The following is a 9450-nucleotide window of genomic DNA, read 5'->3' as shown; positions in this document are numbered from 1 at the left end:
GCATGCTACAGATGTCAACCAACAGCATTTGGACAAACTAATTATGTTAAACAACATGACTTGGCAAACCAAAGCCACATTTTGCCATGATCTTCCATAGCCAATCATATCTTTGCTGTCAATTTTTTGTCACCAACCATTCTCCTCTCTGCTGTCAGTTGTCATTTCAGGAAGAACAGATGTGACCCTCCTCCACCTCTGGTCTTCAGCACATCACCACCCAGTCCAGCTCCCTATCCTATCATCCTCACCTTTCAGCCATCCCTCTCCTCACCTCCACCACCAGTGTTTAGAATCCAGAGGGACTATTCCTAAACTACTCATCGCATCTGTAGCCCCTAAACATACATGTTACGATGGGGTCTAATAGCCAAAGAACTTTCCACTATTCCTCTTTATTGTTCACTTTCTAAAAAAATATTGTTCAGTCCAAAACATACGTCTCCTGATGGAAATTATATTCCCATCAACCACAGCAGTACTTCATGTTTATTGGCAATAAGCATGCTAACACACTTAACTGGATGTAGAACTTGGTTAATGTTGTATCAGCTTCACATAACAATCTTAGCAATGTTGTTGTGAGCATTTTAATGTGGACATTAGCATTGTTTGCTTGGGTGAACCTAAAAAGAGGTGATACCAAAAAAAGTAGTACTAAGTACTATCCACAACATTTGGGAATGGAAAACAGTAGAGAAGTGAATCAAATTCAGTAGAGTCATGCCATACCAACACATTCTCATCCCAGCTCATCACATGGTGCTGCTCTGTCAGCGACCTTCCGAGTCTACTTAGGTATCCTTCTGCATCATCTGTTTATGCCCACCCTGATGTCAACAAATACACATGATGGGATGATGCTGCATGGCCCTTATGCTTACTATCATTAGCACATGGGAAACAACTCTGACCGACCGTAGCCATGGTTAGGATAAAGCAACAAAGTCATGGATGGTTAGGTTTAGGCAAAAGAGGCAGTACCCAGAGAATAAAGCTTGAATATATCCTAAAATGGTTTTATCTTCCATTGAAATTATATCTTATGTTTTCTTACACAAAAGGTGATTAGAATTCAAATTCAGATAAATTTAATGAAAAAAAAAACATTGTCTACTAATTGTATACTATACTATTACTAGCAAACAAAATCTCTGGTCAAATGATAGTGTATCATAAACCTGGGGGTCTTGTCTTCACCACTCACACAGCACCTGTTATCTCCCACTCCACCACCAGCGACCCTCACATGATCCTCCACCAGTAGTGGTGTTATCCCACTAGATAAGGTCCTCTGTCAGTCACATCGACCCCTGGGACATTGTGACATTTGGTGAGTAGAACAATGTCACAGCTGCTTACCTGACCTTTCACAAAGGCTCCCGCAACACTGGATTGGGAGGAACCGCAGATTTGCACTGAACTGCATTCGCAGACGACGCAGTCTCTAACAAGAACTCAATTGGTGCTCTGGAGTGAAGGTGTAATGGCAACTTTCTTTCATTTGCCATCTACTGACCGTCTTGCACATCGTCTGTAAAAAATAATATGGATGAGTGAAGATGTTATAAGGGCTATTTAATGATAAAAACTTCCATCTTGGCTTTGCTTGTTATACCTTACAAGGGGGCAGGTTAATATGTTCCTTGACTTGCAGCAAAAAGGAGCAGAAAATAATTTCCTGGAAATAATCATCAACATTAAAGATGTGTAAGATGCCATGACAAAAATCACTTTGCTAACACTGCCACCCGGTGCACAGGAAAACTACTACACCCATTTTCCTGCAAGGTTATGGTACCACTTTGAATAGCACAGTGGTAAAATAAACACAATGTAGATTCTCTGCAATGCCAAAGCTGAGTCGCTTTATTCAGTCTGTAAAGATAAGCACCTAGAGGCTTCATCCAAAGAAAGAAGCATGCAAGTAAACTGTTTTAACTGCACTTACCTAATCAAGCTCACTCTTAGTCTGCCAGTATTTTTAGTCCAGCAGAGTTTACAGACCTTGAATGCTAATGGTATTATTAAGATGCAGAGCATGCCAGCACTGTGCTGGGACCTCAGCCTTCATGCAGTGAGTGAGTACAAAGCCCAGAGATGTATGCACACGCTCTGAACTAATAGCCTCTACAACATACACACACACACAATTTGTCTTTAAGGATGTTAGGGCATCTTAAAGCTTAGAGATCTATTCCTTATGTGCCGATTCCTCATTGCTCTGAATACCAATAAAGCTGACCTGTTTGCCCTTTTCTTTCCCTGAAATTTGTGTTCATCATTGCTTGTTATCGCACAGCCATCTGATTGAACCTGTTTCTGTTAATCATCAGCTTTTATCCAATCATCACTTTGACACTTAAGCAATCTAGAAATTCAGATTCTCATGTCATTGTGGATCTTTGATTGTGCTATCTATATGCAAATGACCCGCGAAATTCAACACTGGCTCGGTATACAGCAGGCTTTTTGTTGGGAACTCTGTACCAACAAACCCGTGGAACTCAGCACCATCTATTAAAAAAACAAGTCACATATTGCATAAGTTAGAAAGAAGCTTTCTGGGGTTAGATTTTCATTTATTTGCAGGAGCCTCGCATAACTGTAATAACAACATTCAGCCAAAATCTAGTCAACACAGCGCGCGCGTGTGTGTGTCTGTGTGTGTGTGTGTGTGTGTGTGTATTTACAGTTGCCTGGCTGCTGAATGTGCCCAGCCGTGCTTTCTCTACTAGAAGCTTTATGATTCCCAGCGCTATCTGAGTGCATATATACAGTACATATTAAAGCAGAGTCTGCAAATCTCCCACAAGATGGTGACACGTGATTGGCTCTCACACACGGAGATGAGTAACATTAACATAGTAATCAAATTTAATGCAATTTAAAATTCCAGCTTTGAGCGTTCAATAATCACAGGACCATATATGTAACTTATACAAGCGCGGAGGAGTGAAAAATGTTTTAGACTCACAGTCATATGATGGTCTTAATATTAAAGTCTGCTTTAAATTTTCTAACAAGAGTGTCTTCTGGCTTGATATAGACTTCCCAAGGCTTTAATTAAAGCCAGTTTAGGGTGATTAAGGAACTGTACCAAAATTATCGGAGTGTGGAGGAGGGCTGAATCCAATAAATATAGTATTTATACATGTTTTTTTAAGTAAGAGATTCCCAAGATTGTGTCATTTCAGGTTTTCAGTTTTTTTTTTGGTTTGTTTGTTTGTATAGCATTTTGAGATTTTTGTGGCATTTGGAAAGAAAAAGACAAAAAAAACATTGTATTTATTAGACATACTCCTGGAGTGTAATGATTCAGACAAATTTTAAAATTGAAAAATGAAACACTAAAGACCATCAGATAGAAAAATACAAAAAGTGTCTGTAACTAATATCCCAAATCATCTGAATGAGTTGCACCTTTAATAACAGCTGGGTCTCATCACTGCTTGTTTTATTTTGACACTTGGACAGATGCCCTGGATGTTATGAAACTGACAACAAGGGTGGCCTTTTGCATCGTATCTTGACACAGAAGGGGTCTGCGGTTATGTATGGACAACAAAACTTGGTGGTTATGTTTTGGAAAAGATCACAAATGTCACAAAAAGTGCCGACTGGTTGTGAGTGGCACAAATGTGGCACTGAGTATGGGTCAGTGGTCAGGTTAAGTCAACAAAAGTATTTGGTTTCAGCTCGGAAAAGATCAAAAATGTCGGTGTCATGGTTTTGAATTATGCGTCTCTTATTTGTCATTTATTTATTCACCTGGTTTGTTTGTACATTGTTTTCTAACTCTGCTGCCATTTCAGACCCTGCCACTCCCACTGCCGGCCCTCTTATCAGTAGATTCACTTCAACTGCTCATCATCACTCACCTGTTCCTCATTCCGCCATTACCCCCTGGTATATATATTGGTCCACTTTCACCACCTCCCTGCCACCCCTTGATACTTTGTTGACTGCCTGGATTCTTTTAAGTCTTGCATTTTTGCCCAGTAAATATTCCTTGCTTAGGTTCTTGTCTTTAAACTGTGACAGTTGGTCGCAAACACTGCTCTCTTCTGTCAATGTCTGTCCAACTCTCATTCCCGCCCCCCCTGAGCAACTCTATTATAATATAGAAACAATGTTTGATGCTCTGAGTCTGTCTGAAACACATGGGTTTATAATGAGATTGGTGGAAAGCCTAGTGCGTCTCACACAGTAGCTTAAGGTGCCTCGCCGTCAACACTGGGGACATTATAAAGACATCAAGACTCGTGACTGATGAGTTAAATTATGTATTAATTTAACTACTGCCCTAGCATATTATGTATTTTGATGCTCTGAGAGTGAGGCCAGACTTCTTACTAAGTGTCAAAAAATTACCCCTTTTTTTTTTAAGTTCTGCTTTGGATATCATTTAGCATGCTTTTTTTTTACTTATCATTTCTTTTTTAAATCATTATTTCACTCTGAAAAAAATGCAACTTCTCAAAAATAGTCATATTTATCATTGCGTACTCTAATTTAAACTCAAATAAATGAATCATACATTTTATAATAGTAGCAAGTTATGCATATCAAATGCACAGATAAAAAGAGCATTTGATCATAAATTTCCATATAGATCAAAATACCTGGGTTTGTCAAAACTGACACATTAGTCCTAATTAGCTGTTGACCAATCCACTGCACACACCAAAGTAAATTTTGGGTAAACAAAAAGCACATAACCCCTCCTTTTCTTTTTACTTTCCCTCCAACCTTTATCATTTTGTACAGTCCCTAACAACTCTAAAATGCATGCATCTACCTGATACTTGCAGGAAAATAATCTAATAATCAAGTCATTTACATGAACATCAACACATGGGGCAAACCAGTTTGAATGTTCCCAAGCAAGCAATCAGCAAAAATTAACATGATGAGACTCAGTGTGAGCTACATTGTTAAGAGATGAAAGAGTGTCGGGGCCTGAGGGCGCGCAGATAACAAAACAAGAAGCAGCTGATACAGTAGATGAAAGACTGTGGTATATGCAAGTAGTATGAAGATTTCTCTGGTGAATGCTTTCGCATATTAATATAATAAAAGCTTGAGACTGACATGCTTTGAAAAGACAGACATGTATTCCGATTTTAAAAGCCACTGATGTTCTTGTTTATGTGGTTTACATAATAGAATTAATATTTCAAAGATGTTGCATCATCTCACCTCCTCCATTCATTTGTATTTGTGAATGAAAAAGTCTCATGGATCACTGTTATGTAAAACAACTACTGCTTCCTACATTTCAACCACTAGTGCTCAGTTGAGGGGATGAATATTACTAGTGTGATTTTGTTAGAATTAGGATTTTAGTGGGTTTTACATAAATTTAGTTATTGGGGTCTTCCATCCTCAGATTCAAACATGCTCTTAGCTCCACTGAGCTTAGCTTGAAGCTAAAACATAAGATAATGTAGTCATGTTTTATTAGCAAACATCTAAAGGAAGACTAAAGCAACAGTTATTATGCTTTCTACGGGGATGGTTGTCCAGACATGAGCTGAGACAGTTGAAACAAGGACATGTTTTGGTCTTTTATGCAGATTTGTCCTAATGACAACTTGTTAATATCCCAAACTTCCATCTGCTTAGTAAATGTTGGTTTCAGCATTAGGAGTGAGATCAATTAGGGTGAGGGTAAGAATATCAGGGTAAGCCAAACAGAGGCAGAGTACGACATAAGGAGGGAGGAGGGTTAGGTTAAAACCTACACATAGGACACCCGCTAAGAGGCATATCTGATCTAAACCTAGCTTAGGATGGTTGACTTTGAACAATAATTCTTGAACTTTCTTATTCCTCCCGATATCAACATGAAAGATAGCCAACCAAGAGCTACATTCCTGTTAAGGCCCATATACACCAAACCAACATTAAAGAACTAGTGGCGAGGAAAACTATTGATACACCTTTGCCTGTGCGGAAAAGTTGCACTTGGACACACCACAAAGACTACAGCCAACAGCTAACTAGCATGTATGTTCTGTGCCTGTGTTAGAGGAAATAACTCTCTATACCAGCAGGTGGCGGGAGGCAGTATTCATCATTCAAAAAAAAAAAAAAAATACTACACAACCCAATATTGAAAGAACAAGGGATACTGTGTGCTAATGAACAAAAACACAAACAATTACAAACATTTTTGCTTAAGAGCTCAATGGATAAAAGTATGATCTCTCTATGTTTGTTTCAATCTCGAAACCTACTAACTTCAGTCAGTTGATTGTCCGAAAAACAGCTTACAAGGGCTGACAGGGCAGGACACATTGCAAAAACTAAGGTGACAAATGCTCACCGACAGCCTAAAATTGACCGGTGGCCAACTGTCTGCTTGGTGTGTCAGAGCCCTTACATCCACATCCATATCACTGGATTATGTTACATTGCCTTACCTTTTTGTACACGGCACCAAACGGGAGTTTTCATTTGCAAAAGTGAAACTGTTTAACAGAGCCAAAAATGTAACTTAATTATTCTTTTCCAGTTTCAGAGATCTTGATATGCTGACAAATAAACAGCTGAATCTGTAAATTGCTCGTCAACAAACACGGGTACTGCAGGTATTCACATTTAGATAGACTTCCTGCCAGTGTGTGACCATGTGTTTACATTTAGCTTTTACAGCATTTCTGCAGCATATGTAATGGCATCAATTTGTCAAAAATGTAAAAAATGTATTTCTTTTGCCCAAAGTAGATGCATAGACAAAAATTATTTTATCTGATATGAATCAGTGATGCAGGCTTGCAGATGATTCGTCTGAGCGAGCCCTCTTGCCAAAAAATCTCTGAATGCTCGCCATGCTCACCCCTCCCATTAGGCCATGTTTTCTGCATCTCTGCATCCGCATCCATGCAGCCCAGCTGGAGCTCACCTTCAGGTTAAGGCCATTTGACACAGACAGTTATCAGATAGTATTATCTGGGAGCTGCCATGTTCGGACCAGCACTGGGCACACACAGGGCCTGATAAGAGGCATCCATGGCAGCTGGTGGGTCATGTTTTTCCTCAGCCCCGCTGGACCAGAGGGTTCAGTAGCTGTGAGCCAGCCGGAGGACTCAGGCTGTGTAAATGGGATAAAGAGAGACACTGTCGACTTATGTATTTGCTTTGGTCTCGGATTTTGTGTAATGAATGGAATCTGGGCCAGCTTAGCAAGATGGAGAGAGTTGTAGAGGAAGTGACTGTTTGGTTTACTGTTGTGTCAGAGATCTCCTGTAATGATAGCTGATGCCATCTTGGATGACTCATTGGAGCATGAGTGCACAGTTGTTTTCCATCGCTAAATGCTATATTACATTAAAAAAGACCAATCTGAAACAGATGTTCATTAATATCCAGGTAAATGGTCTGAAAATGGCGACTAGTCACCACAAAACAACAGCTTTTATTGTTTTTTCACACTTCAACTGATTTACAGTAAATCTGGGCATGCACTGTACAATGTGAGCCCATTTTAGAAATGTTTTTGCGTAATTCCAACTTCTACTAATCGAATATTATTATAATTAATATTCTTGTTATATGTCATTATCAATTTATTTTTCCTGTATGTCTAGTCACTGTCTGTGCACCCTCTGTGTTTGTTTTTGCATTGTGGGTGCTGTCCTATGTGAACTGATGTGAGCCAGTCAGATCCAGACAACAAATGCAAATTTTGGAACCGTGACATCCATTGAAGAGCTGGAGAGCAAGACAAATGTTGATTTCACCTCCTGACAGGCTGTGCAAACATGCAATAACACTGTGGAGTGGGCAATTATGAGAGGAACCCCTTCAGTAAATATCACTTTAGCTTCATCTCATTACCAGAGAAATAAACCAAAATAATGGACAGCATTAATACATAATTTAACTCATCAGTTACCTCTGATGGATAATGTGGCAGATTCTGCATTTTATATTGGATGGAATGAAAACTGTTTCCATTCAGCAATGCATTAAGAGGGCAAGTACAATATTACATCTCCCAGTAGAAGACAAAAACTGCAGTTCACATATTGTATTAAACAGTAAACCATATTAAGTAAAGATTGAATACTACAACTAGTGCACCTCCAGTCACTGGCAATGGCTTTTTTTCCAAGTTATTGTTCCAAGCATGTACAACCATTTTGAGGGAAATTGCTGAATTTTTACATTTTTACACTGACATTAAATTTTTACATTGAATTTTTACATTGATCCTTTCAGGATCTGTCTTGCATCACTAAATGCACCATAGAAGTTTGGTGGTTTGAATAATAAAGTTCCCATTAATTTTTCCCATGGACAATGTTATCTGATAGTGGTAACACTTCCATAGCTTAGATGGTCATGAAACTCTCTTGGTTGAATCATTAGTGCAAAAGACAACTGTATAATACAATTTTAGGAGATTTTAAAATTCTGGGTCAGATCTAGATTACAGAGCAATGATGATACTGTGTTTTATTCTCAATTTTAACAGCTTTCTGAAACTATTTGCTCTGACTGGCTTTTTTATGGCAATAGAGACCAAGACTCATGGGTATTGTAGTATTTCCGTGAGCATGTTTAAGATGAAGACCGTAAAGAAAAGCACCATTGAGGCATTTTCAGAAAACAACCAAGATGGTTGCAGCTGATTTGGAACTTTCTATTGAAGCCGTTTTCGCATCAGTATTAAACAAACTGGACGGTATCTTTTCACTTAAAGATAAAAGATAGAAACTGCATATAAAGCTTTTCTTGAGAAGATATGTTAGCCGCACTCCCAACAGGATTTGGCAAAAATTGAATATACCAGATCACACAAGCTCATATCTGCGTGCTAGTCTATTTACTTTTTTCCATCACTGAGGCATTATCTTATTCCACGCTTACATGCTGTGATGGGCCCATACCAGGCAGACCTAGTCACTGAGTGCTATGTCACATTGTAAGTCACTGATAACACCCCAAGGATATTGAAAATAATCTAAGAGGTTACAGAGTCATTTGCATTTGATGATGATGTCAGACTAAAAGTGGCTGCTGTTTGGCAAAATTAACATATTCTTGCTTTAGGCAAGAACCCTTGTATTTTCTTTTGCTTTGGTCTCTGCCACAAATACAGTTTGCATGGCATTAATAAGCCTTGTTTTACGTAACTGAAAATGAATTGATAGGATTCTTAAACTTTTATCTGTGATTTTATTTATTTATTTACTATATGTTTCAACAACAATATGATTTCCATGAATAACTTGTAATAGGCTACCATCATGAAAAATTACACTGTTAAAAACTTCATAAACAAGAGATAATAAAATCCGATACCTACTAATGACATTTCCATAAGCCTCAGCTCTGCTCTGAGCTGATTCGCACAAAAAAAACCAAAAAAAAAACACTAAACATAGTCAAAAATCATGGCAAACATTATGTCAGCACACTGACATTAGCATTTAGCTA

This window comes from Plectropomus leopardus, chromosome 14 (genome assembly GCF_008729295.1).
Source record: "Plectropomus leopardus isolate mb chromosome 14, YSFRI_Pleo_2.0, whole genome shotgun sequence".
In the NCBI taxonomy this organism is placed as follows: domain Eukaryota; kingdom Metazoa; phylum Chordata; class Actinopteri; order Perciformes; family Serranidae; genus Plectropomus; species Plectropomus leopardus.
This window is presented reverse-complemented; position numbering follows the sequence as displayed.